The following is a 10,597-nucleotide window of genomic DNA, read 5'->3' on the forward strand; positions in this document are numbered from 1 at the left end:
CTACTACATGCTGATTAGAATAGAGCTCCAAGGCCAACAGACTGCTTTTAAATTAATACAGATCTTTAATACAAACCCAGCTCAGGCAGAAAGAAATAGGCAAATCAGATTTTCAAGAGCTTAGTGAATGAAAGTTACTCATGATGAACTCCTATTTCAAGTCTGCAAAATGCTTCTGAACTACCATCTTTGAGAAGTCTGGAACAAGAAGCGGTATACAATGTGATTTGGGAAATTTACAGCAGAAATGGGTAACAGACTGATCTTGTCACTCATGCTGATTTAACCACAAAATTGAAGTACTCTATCCAGATTGCCACAATCATCTACTTGTGCCTGTGTTAACATGGAGTACCTGAAGTGTTAATTTTTCTGTTTACCAGGACCACAGCATCAGAATTCCATTACTTGATCTTGACCATGACCTCACATCAGTAACAACAAAAAGAACAAGCTTAGTACAGTACAGCACACAGATTGTTAAATACACTATTCAACAGGTAGACCAGCTCTATCCAGTGACAGTAAAGAAAGAGATCATCATAACATAGAGTATCATGGGGACAATAAGAGACATTTGCCTGGATAATTTCTCCCTTCCCATCAGGAACGAAGAATAGAATAGCGTACAAGAAGGAGAACAAATACTCAGGTTGCCAAGGCATGGGCTTGTTTTTAACCTGAAGCACTGTAGAGTCAAATCTATAAAATTTTGTGACAAGACTGTCATTGACATAATGAGTGAGCACTAAAATCTCAACAGAATGCAAGCAGGAAAAATCCAATCCTTTGCTCTCTAGGGTAGGCTTCAAGATCTCAATGTATGCATATAAAATTATATCTATTTTCTTATCAACAGGAGCTACACACATAGATAGAGATATATTTTGATTATATGAAAAAATGCAAAGGCACAGAAGTATCAAAGTGAGGATGCAAAAATCTGAGCAAAAAACCGGAAACAGCAAAAGAAAGATCAAATGAAAAAGTAAAGTAACTTATCTGTGAATTCTGATAACCCAGCATGTTAAAATTGAAGGTGGTTTCAGAAAGAGAAAAAGGTATAGTGAAACTGATAGATGATATGTACAAAATCTTGTCATAGTATACTTTAGTCTTTAAGAATTGCTTTAGAGCAGTTTTTTTTTTGAAAACTGTTGAAGACAGGAATTGCCAAGACAGGTACAAGCAATGAGCATGGTATGAGTGAGAACAAAATCACACTGCCTTCCTGTCGTGGTAATCTGAAGATTTGCAAAGAAAAAAGAACAGGCAATTTTAAACTGTTTTTAACTGCCCTTTCTCTTCTACATTCTGTTTTTCTTTCTTATCACCCTATTATCAGTTATCACCCAATGTTATAAGTAAAATATAATTTAGATATTTTAATGAGATCCAATATAGAGAATCTAAAAGAGCCAAAGCTGTGAGAGAGCAGGTAAGAAGCTAAAGAACTAACTGTCACACTGATGAAGTCTAATTCTCCTTTTAATTGCATGGTTGTGTTGTTACAAGAATGAAAATGCCAAAGAATATAGCCTATGATAGGCAAGGCTGAAACCTCACAGAGAAAGAATAGAAATTCTGATTGTTTTGCTTATGATGGGAAAGAATAAAGTAAAATACACACATAAATTAATAAAAGGAACATCCAAGCAAACAGAAAATGCTAGCCTCAGTTGTGGGACCCTTCTTAATGAACAAGCTGCACTACCAAGAAAGAGAAGAAAAGACAGTAACACACAATTCTATATCATCTAAGGACAGCAAACAAAGTGAACAAATCAAAAGCATAATGTAAGTACACAGTAGCTGCATGCACTCACTTCATCATTTCTTGAGTTTGACTTCTTCAGTTTATCTTCCAAGTGACAAGTGCTAGTAGTCCTCAACATTTTGCAGACGTTAGCCTTCAATGAATCTCCTTAAAAAGTCACACCACAAAAAGCATAGCCTCAACCATAAAAATAGAAAAACAGATGCAATGAAGAAGTAAAGAACTTCCTCCGTAATATGCATTTCTTGTACATGAGGACAAAGAGTCATTGCTCTCCGGCAAACAAACATTTCTTTAACCATCTAATGCTGGCATTAACATAAAATTTAAAACAAAAACAAAGAAAACAAACAAAAAACACCACAAAAACGAGAGCAGAGAAGAGCACAGGACAGATACCACCAAGCTGGCTCAACAACATAGCCAGTTCATTCAGTGCTTTGCAGATGGAGTATGCTGCCAGTTGTGTGTAATGGATTTGCAGAGTTGGAGGGGGAAAGTTAAACTCATTCTGCTAGTTTGGTTTTTTTGGTAGATTGTATTTTTTTTTACTTTTCCAGAGGCTGTTGTTTTTTGTTTAGTTTCTTGGTTCTGATGCATCCGCTGTATGCTTGATTTCACTGTCTCAAGCAGTCACTTGAATCCATGTTTTTTTTTCAGGTCACTGAGTGAGGATTTTTATTAAAAAAAAATAACACAACCTTGAGCTACCTATCTGCAAATTTTTGAAGTGAGCATACTGCCTGTTACAGCTGACTCCTAATTAGTTAGACTCTTTCAGAACAATAACGGCAAAATTACTGTTATCATCTTTCTTTAAGACAAATTTGTGCTTCACATACATATGCCTGAAGGCCACGCTCTCTACCTACCTCACTCACAAATGCAAAGACTTCGTTGTTCCAAGATGCCAAAGAGAGAATTAAATACTATACTCTCCCTAGTAGACAAGTGCACATTGTGTACCTGCATGTTGTTCACATGCAAATCTGCACCGAGTAGGCTTGGGCTAGCAAGGGGACCCTTCTACAATCTCTGCACTAGACTGAAGCTTTCCAGGATTTAGTACTGACAAATCAGTCATCAATAAAATCAAACAAACCACAGCTCAGAAATGGGAAACATGAGGCTTTTTACCCACAATTTAAGCAGGCTACAATGAAATTACAGAGTAGATTTGTTCTATAGGAACAAATTCAAGTTGCAAACAGCAGGCTTGAGCACTCAGAGATCTAACCATAGCCTACATGAAGAAATTAACTTCAATCCAAAAGAAGTTGAAAAAGTCTGCTTGACACAATCATAATATTAGTAACTGAATTCACCAGGAATATATTGAGCTTGCTGCAAATATTCTATTACACTTTTTTATTCAAAGTTAAAAAAAAACAACAAAAACAAACAAACAAACAAACAAAAACAAACAGGAAAAGAAAAAAAGAAACAAACCATTACATACATTTAATGTATAATTTCAGCTTGTTTCCTTCGTCAATGCCGCCACCTTCTGGTAGTCATAAGTTTCATCAAGTGAACCAATGGCAAAGTTCTGGGGACAGTTTTGTAGCTGCTCCGTCCTCGGCCTTCAGGGTCGTGAACGCCAGACTCCTCCCTCCTAGCCCCACTACTTCCCGTGGGATTTTTACACATAGACACAGGTGAGGATTTGCAAGATAAGTACCAACCACTGCAACACAGCATATGTTTACGATAACAAACCTGAAAGAACTGACACTGCAGCATCAATCGGGTTCTAAGTGGCCCACAATATGGCACTGTTGCAGCTGAGAACATTTGGAAATTACTGGAAGTATTTCTTTGTCTTCTTGCACTCCCTCCCACAACACTCACTGCGGAAAGTCCTCCTGTGAGTTTTAGCCTCTATTGTCAATTTCTGTGGCAGAAGATAACTTCCCAGTCTGAGTTCCTGGATCTGTATGAAGCATAACTGAGCTTTTTTTGGGCTGGCCACATTTTTGTTTGGTCTGTCAAGGTCAGGGCTATTCAGGGTTAGGCATTGGTTCATACAGACAGAGCTAATCCCTTGCAAGATGTTAACTACTGACCTACAACATAGAAAGAAATGAATTCTCATCAGTAGAAAACCTGCCAATATGATGTGCTCTCATATCTTTAAAGATTTTCAACAAAAATCATTTCATAATTTCACAGGCATTGAATGAAGCTTGAAGAGTTATAATCTAATAGAACTTTAGAAATCCGGTGTTTAATGGAAATATTAATTTGCTGGACATAACACAGAACCATGTTTGGATAGTATAAAAAGCATAGCAGTATTCAACTAAGTATAAAGAAAATAACCTTGATTATTATTATTTTTTTAAAGTTATAATAGAAGACGTCTACATCTAAAGCATGCAAGCAAACTTTATAGAAAATACTCTGACATAGCGCCTTATGTAAGTTCCCATATCCACATGAAAGAACAGGACAGGTACAAATTTCATACTTTGCAGACAAAATACAGGCAAACAAGTTACAGAAACTGCAAGATGATCTTACCCTGAATTCTTTTACTGCATTAAGAACCTAACCATAATTTTCTTATATCACTGTTAAAGGCCCCAGCCTCTGGCAGAAATAGAATCATTCTGTCTCCCTTTTTCACTCAGGGGTCTGATGAATACTTAATGCAAAGTGGAACTGCTCTGATCTGCTGGACCAAACAGATATTTTAAACTGCAGTCTCTCACATCCCAGACAATTAGGCTGATCACTAAACCATTCCTAAATGACGCAACCCATAAACCTGCCTGTGTTGTGCATAGGCTTCAGAGAGCATTGGCCTCTAAGTGAAAAAGGCAGAGGAACTTGTCATTCTTCACAAAGCACAAGATTCAAGTAACAAAATGCCCAGGCTCATAAGGATTTTACTTTCCCAAGCACCACCAGAAGCAAAAGTGTTTCTGACACAGACTTAAACTAATTCTTTGGACAAAGGTACCCAAAGTAACAATAACCAGGCTGTACCACATGATAGTGTCATATAAAGAAGGCTTCTCTATGTCATCTGCAAATCCAGAAGCAGCATTGCTGTGTCTGATGGAACTGCACCCAACAAGGGGCTGCTGAAAGGAAGGACTTCCTATTTGGGGCACAGTACTGTAATAGTGCATATACTACTTCCCAAACTTGCTCTCTACACAGTGCTGTGCAGCACCCGAAATTACCTCAGCTCGATATTACCTTGGGAAGAGAGCTATTTGCATCAATTTTTCAACTTAAACATGCCTAAAGCATACTAGTGAGAATTCAGCCCGTGTTCTAATACGTTCATTTAATCACTTCTGACAACTCTATGTATCACAGGTAAGGATGTTCTATTTCATACAGGATATCTTTCTTTACAATCACTGCAACCTAGTTACATGATAAAATTTTGTCCATTACTCTCAGTCTAATTTTTTCAATTTTATATCAGTTTGTTGTTGACACTGTACACCTAAGCAGTCTCACAGTATAACACGGTCCACATCTTTCGGCCTAATACACAGCTGTAATGCAAAAGGATAGTTTTCTATGTTCTGCTGAAAGTAGTTTGTGGCACAGAAATCATCTTAGTTGAGTGCAGTTCAATACTCATTGATCATCTTTACAGGAAAACTTTTGGAAAAGACACAAGTCAACATGAGTGTCCTATCAATTGTGCCAGCTGGCTCATGATACAGAGAAATGAAAAATAAAACATCTATATATTTTTAGGTCATTTAAGACATAGTGAGGGAAAACTTATATTTGCTGCATAACCAAAATTTCTCTGATGGAGAATGCAGGTGCAGAGTCAACTGCTAAAAATGCTTATACTATAACAAACTTCCAAGATGAGTCATATTCCTTTTAGAAATGAGGAGTAACACCAGTTCTAATGAGATGTTTCCACAGTAGTTCCGTGCTATTGGCTGTTATTCAAGCAGTTCAAAAATGTAACCCTGAATTTAAATTACTGCCCAGATTCTTTATTCCATCTACATTAAAGCTATTTACAAATGGCAGATCTTTTTTTTTTTTTAAAACAAAGCCTTTCCCTTTAAATACTTTCAGAACAATTAGCTGGAGTGCTACCAAATAAAGATATTCCATCGCCTCCACAATAGTTACAGAAAAAATAATTCTACATCCATAGAAGAAAAGTGAATGCTTCACCTTATGAGGCCAGTAGTGTGACAAGTTCTTTAAAAAAAAAAAAAAAAAAGAGAGAAAGACATATACAGTATGCTCATTCGACTCACAGATGTTAATGTCTGCTGAATTAGGTCTAAAATATGTCAAACGAAGGAAAGCCAAGAGAGGCATCTCTCATTCTTGAGAACAAGTTCTCCACAATGTTCCTTAATAAAGGTTTTTTAATACATTAAATCAGCATTTTTTCACTTGAGCTCTTCAGTGATACCAAGTTTTATGTTCCTATTTCAGTAAGTGTAATTAAAATGTAACAGTAATTCAGTTAAAGGAATCAACTTCAATACTAAGGTTTTACAAATCCATAGGAAAATACATCTTTGCTTCTTTAATGGTATTTTAAATTTATATTAATTATATTGTGTCCTTTAAACATTTTTCAGCACTTCACATGTGTTTTGCTTCAAGTAAAGACACGAGTTTCAAAAAAAACTTCAGGAATTAGAGTTGACTGTCATAGCTCTAGGAGGGAGATGAATAAACCTGACAACTAGGCAATGAACCTAAGTATTGCTTCTATAGAAAAGGAACTAGGGTTTTCCAAGACTTACATATCTGATTTATCTTTTCATGCGTAATCATATATATAGAGAAAAAGGATTGTGCAGAGACAGGATTTTATATGTGATAAAGAATGGTGAGGAGTTCAGAAAACTGAAGGGAAAAGAAACTTCATTCATAAACAGAGATGGCAAAAACAGACAAAAAGAAATTGAGGTTTTGGAGACAATAAATAAATAAATAAAGGACAGACTGAAAATTTATATTTTATCAGTGCAGTCAATGGTGATGTCAAATCTTGAGTGCAGACTGTGAGCTCTCTCTCACGCTGGTGAGAAGCATCTTACAGAAATGAAACCCATAGATGTATGTGTGTGCATAACTGCTCATTGCTGCAAGGAGATCACAAGGCAGTACCAAACAAAGTTGCCCTGTGAAGACTGCTGTACTGGCAAACATATTCAGGTGCAGGACTTGGGGTTGCATTTCCTTTCTAGTAATATACTTTGAGAGATCTCCATTAGAAATGCTGTATGAAGCAAAAGAGGAAACCGCACAAGCTGTTGCTGAGCTGGAAGAGGAGTCTGGACATGTAAAAGAAAATATTTGATGCAACTTTTATCTATATAGCATAGATGTCACTAGCAACTGCAGCACACATCAAGAGCCAGGCTGCATTCTCTAGAATAACTCATATATTTGTGAACTACTGCAGTTACCCAAACTACTCGTGGTAAAGCCATCGCAAATAAGCCCGTCCACTTTTGAGTCATTCACACAATCATTTGTTTCTGCAAATAACTTAGCTACATACATTAGCCTCATAAATGATAAGGAAACAGAAAATTTCAGATGAGCATATTCCTCCATCTCTAAAGCAGAAATCAAATCAGCACATCCACGGGAAACAGTCTAAAAAATTGTTTTTTATTATTACTATTATTATTATATTTTTATTATTATTATATTATTATTATTTATTTATTATTATTTATTATTTATTTATTATTTATTATTTATTATCCTTATTTATTATTATTTATTATTATATTATTATTAAACTCATTGTTTCTGCATTGTCTGATCAAGAACAGACGTGAAGACTTTCTTACACTCTTAAGGAAGCTTTTCTATCTGTATCTGCAGCACTTGTGATAACAAGAAAAATAAGTGAGATACGCAGATGATGTCACATCATCTGCCTGGAATAGCAGGTAACAAGGCACTGAGCACACGGACCCAGCAGTTTTAACCAGTGCCACTATTGCCTCAGGACAATAGCTATTTATTGAAACTAGTACAGCTCTCATTTTTTGCAAGATGTAACAGTAGAAAATACTTCTGAAGGGTGAATGGAGAGTAAAATATACAGTGGAAGACTAACACAAAATCCTGAGAAAGAGGAAATGACTGGAAAATTAGGAAGAAAAGATTTGTAATAAACCACTTACTGATAATACTTCTGGATCAGCAAACCGAACAGAACTGCAGTGCCACTAGGTGCATTAAAAAACACAGATCCTTCCAGACCTTGAACATTTTGTCTTTATTTCTCCTCACAGCCCTTCCTTCTGTTGTGTTGTCTTCTGCTGTATCCAAGTAACACTCTCGTCTCACTCTTTGTTTTTTTTTCTTCAGCAACTATTTGTTCTTTTCAGGCCTTATGCTACTCCCCAAATTTGTTGCTTCAGCTGTTTGCTAAACCTCTGGAATAAGGAACAGCAACATTCATTATTACCAAGCAACCACCAGTTTCTGCCAGGCTTGGTTGTGATAAGGCACAGGGTCCCACCTCCACTCTGGCTCCAAGGGATTCACTCGGCAAATCTGGAGCTGGCAGACAATGGCTGCACTTTGTTCTGTGAGTTGTTTTGTAATTTAACCAGGTAACAGAAATCAGGCTGCAGAACGTTGCTAAGCAAAATTTACAGCAGCAGACTAGACAAAACATCCAAGCGTCGTTTTAGTAAAGTTGTTGGGTTAATAAGAATTACGTGAACAAAGCAGTACACCCAAGTAATATCTCTCCTTTCAGCATGCAACCTGATCGCTTTCAGCATCATAAATATACTACTTGTTCCTTTCACTCTGTTTTTTTCAACCAGGTGTGTTGTCATCTACTTCTGCTTCAACAGTCTAGCAAGTAAGGCTGGACAGGCTGCAGTCCGCCCAGACAAATAGCGAGTTCATGGTAGTCACCATCTTTCAAGCCTCTAGTACTGCCTGTGAAAGTATTATTCAGCACTCACCATTCTCCGTTCTTCTGAGTGAACAGAATTCAACTTTTTGTGAAATCATGAAGCGTAGGCTTCAGAGCACCTGTCACAGAATACTTCTTTCCTTCTTTTTAAACACTTTATCCAGTTTGTATGGGCTTAGAAAGTTGAAGAGAGTGACTGTGCTGATACAATTGTACAGCCAGTAGACATATCTGAGCCCACTGTAAGCTAATAATGCTACAGCAGCAGTCTCAACCTCCAGCACAGCCTAATTTACCCACTTTCTCATGTACTGCAGTAAAGGCAAGCCTTAACAATCCCAAATGACATAGCGTATCTTAAATTCCCATGTGCACAACTCTTTACAATCTGAAAATATCTCACTGCTTACAGAGATGATAACATATCTGCAGCACAGAAACAAGACTTCATCCTCTAGTTAAATTGTTCCCCTCCCTCATACCCCTTTGTATAAATTGCACCAGATATATTCGGCCTGTTTCTGAACATAGGCTGCAAATACTAATCAGATTTCCAAAGAGGCCTTCAGGATGATTGACAGGAAAGCTCTTAATAAAGGCTTTCTGGTTTTGGCATGCAAGCAGGAGAGCAAGCAAGAAAGGAAGCAGCTTGAGTTACTTGAAATGCTGAGGTGGAGGCGTTTGAGAAGCTGTGAAGGGAGAGGTGTTTTATGAGCCTGAATAGAGAGCAGCTGCAGAAATTCTGATGAACCTGCTGAAGTAGCCATGAAAAGTGGTTGTTAAATCCTGATTTTCCACTTTTGCCACTGGTAGAGAAGACAGTACAGAACACAGTCAACAAAACACAGGTGAGTGAACTCATCGTAATTTTCAGTTGCCTGTGAAATAAAGGGACTGGAAGCCTCCCTGTGTTTTAAAGGTCATTGTGAAATTCTTGCTCTGCAAAGGTCCTGGAGATAGATCTATTTTCAAAGCTGCCACTGAATTCAGTGATAGGTTTCTAAAGAGAAGAGAGGAAAAGAACTTAGTCTTGCACATTGGTGCTTCAATTACTCTGCTGTATCTCTAAAACATTATTCAAATTGAAACTTAACTAGATTTCCCAATGAGCGCTGTAACTACTGCACAGAGGTTAGAACCTGATCCTGGAGAACTCATCTCAAAAGAACTTTCAGAAACATCCATGGCCTGAGTGAAAGCAAAAGAGCAGCTTCTCTAACCTATTGATTTCATCATATAAAATTGACTTAATTGCTATTGTGAACTATCCTATCTCAAAAAAATAAAACAAGCATTTCTAGCATAGTAAGCAGAAGATAATGATTTCATTTGATATTCTTTGTTTTGTACTGAGAATTCTCACATTTGGTTTTTGACAGAACTGATCTCTCACCACTTCACAAGCATATGATATTTATAAGGATTTAGTTTTCTCCTTCTTTGCTCTGTTTTTAATGTTCATATTGTTTTGAAAACTCATCCCAGTTTCTTCAGAGTAAGATGGCTACAGCTCTGTTCTATGAAAATTGAAGAGGTTAATGCTCTTGACTAGCCATTGCTAGCAAATTAAATGGTCACGCCTTTAAAAACATTGCTCTACATAAAGAACTTGAAGAAGAACAAGTGAAATGAACAGCTCCCTATGTTTCCCCCCAACACACATGAGGTGTATAAATGTTTACACTGATTCCAGTTTTGCAACATTAATTAGCTGTGCCCTGGAGTGACCATGCATTTTTGTCTGTAGCTGGACTTTATGCATCACCAAACAGTAGTTTGCTTAACCAGCTTTGCAGTGAAGATAACTGATGTTTAACAAGTGAAGTTTTATTCAGACTTCATTATGCAAAAACAGATGGAATTTGGTTTTCTCACAATCAGTATGAGCTGAGAATAGCTAAATTGTTGCTATGGAAGTG

General features: G+C 37.0%; 1 protein-coding gene across 1 annotated transcript in view; it reads right to left on the reverse strand.

The window, feature by feature from the left end:
* The window catches only part of IQCM (IQ motif containing M), a 130,828-nt gene extending 121,230 nt beyond the window's left edge, over positions 1 to 9,598 (reverse strand). Inside the window, exon 1 of the mRNA XM_015861182.2 lies at positions 7,930 to 9,598. The gene's annotated coding sequence lies outside the window, so the exon portion shown is untranslated. The remainder of the gene's footprint in view (positions 1 to 7,929) is intronic.
* Positions 9,599 to 10,597: the final 999 nt, after the last annotated feature.

The sequence above is a fragment of the Coturnix japonica genome, chromosome 4 (assembly GCF_001577835.2).
Source record: "Coturnix japonica isolate 7356 chromosome 4, Coturnix japonica 2.1, whole genome shotgun sequence".
Lineage (NCBI taxonomy): Eukaryota > Metazoa > Chordata > Aves > Galliformes > Phasianidae > Coturnix > Coturnix japonica.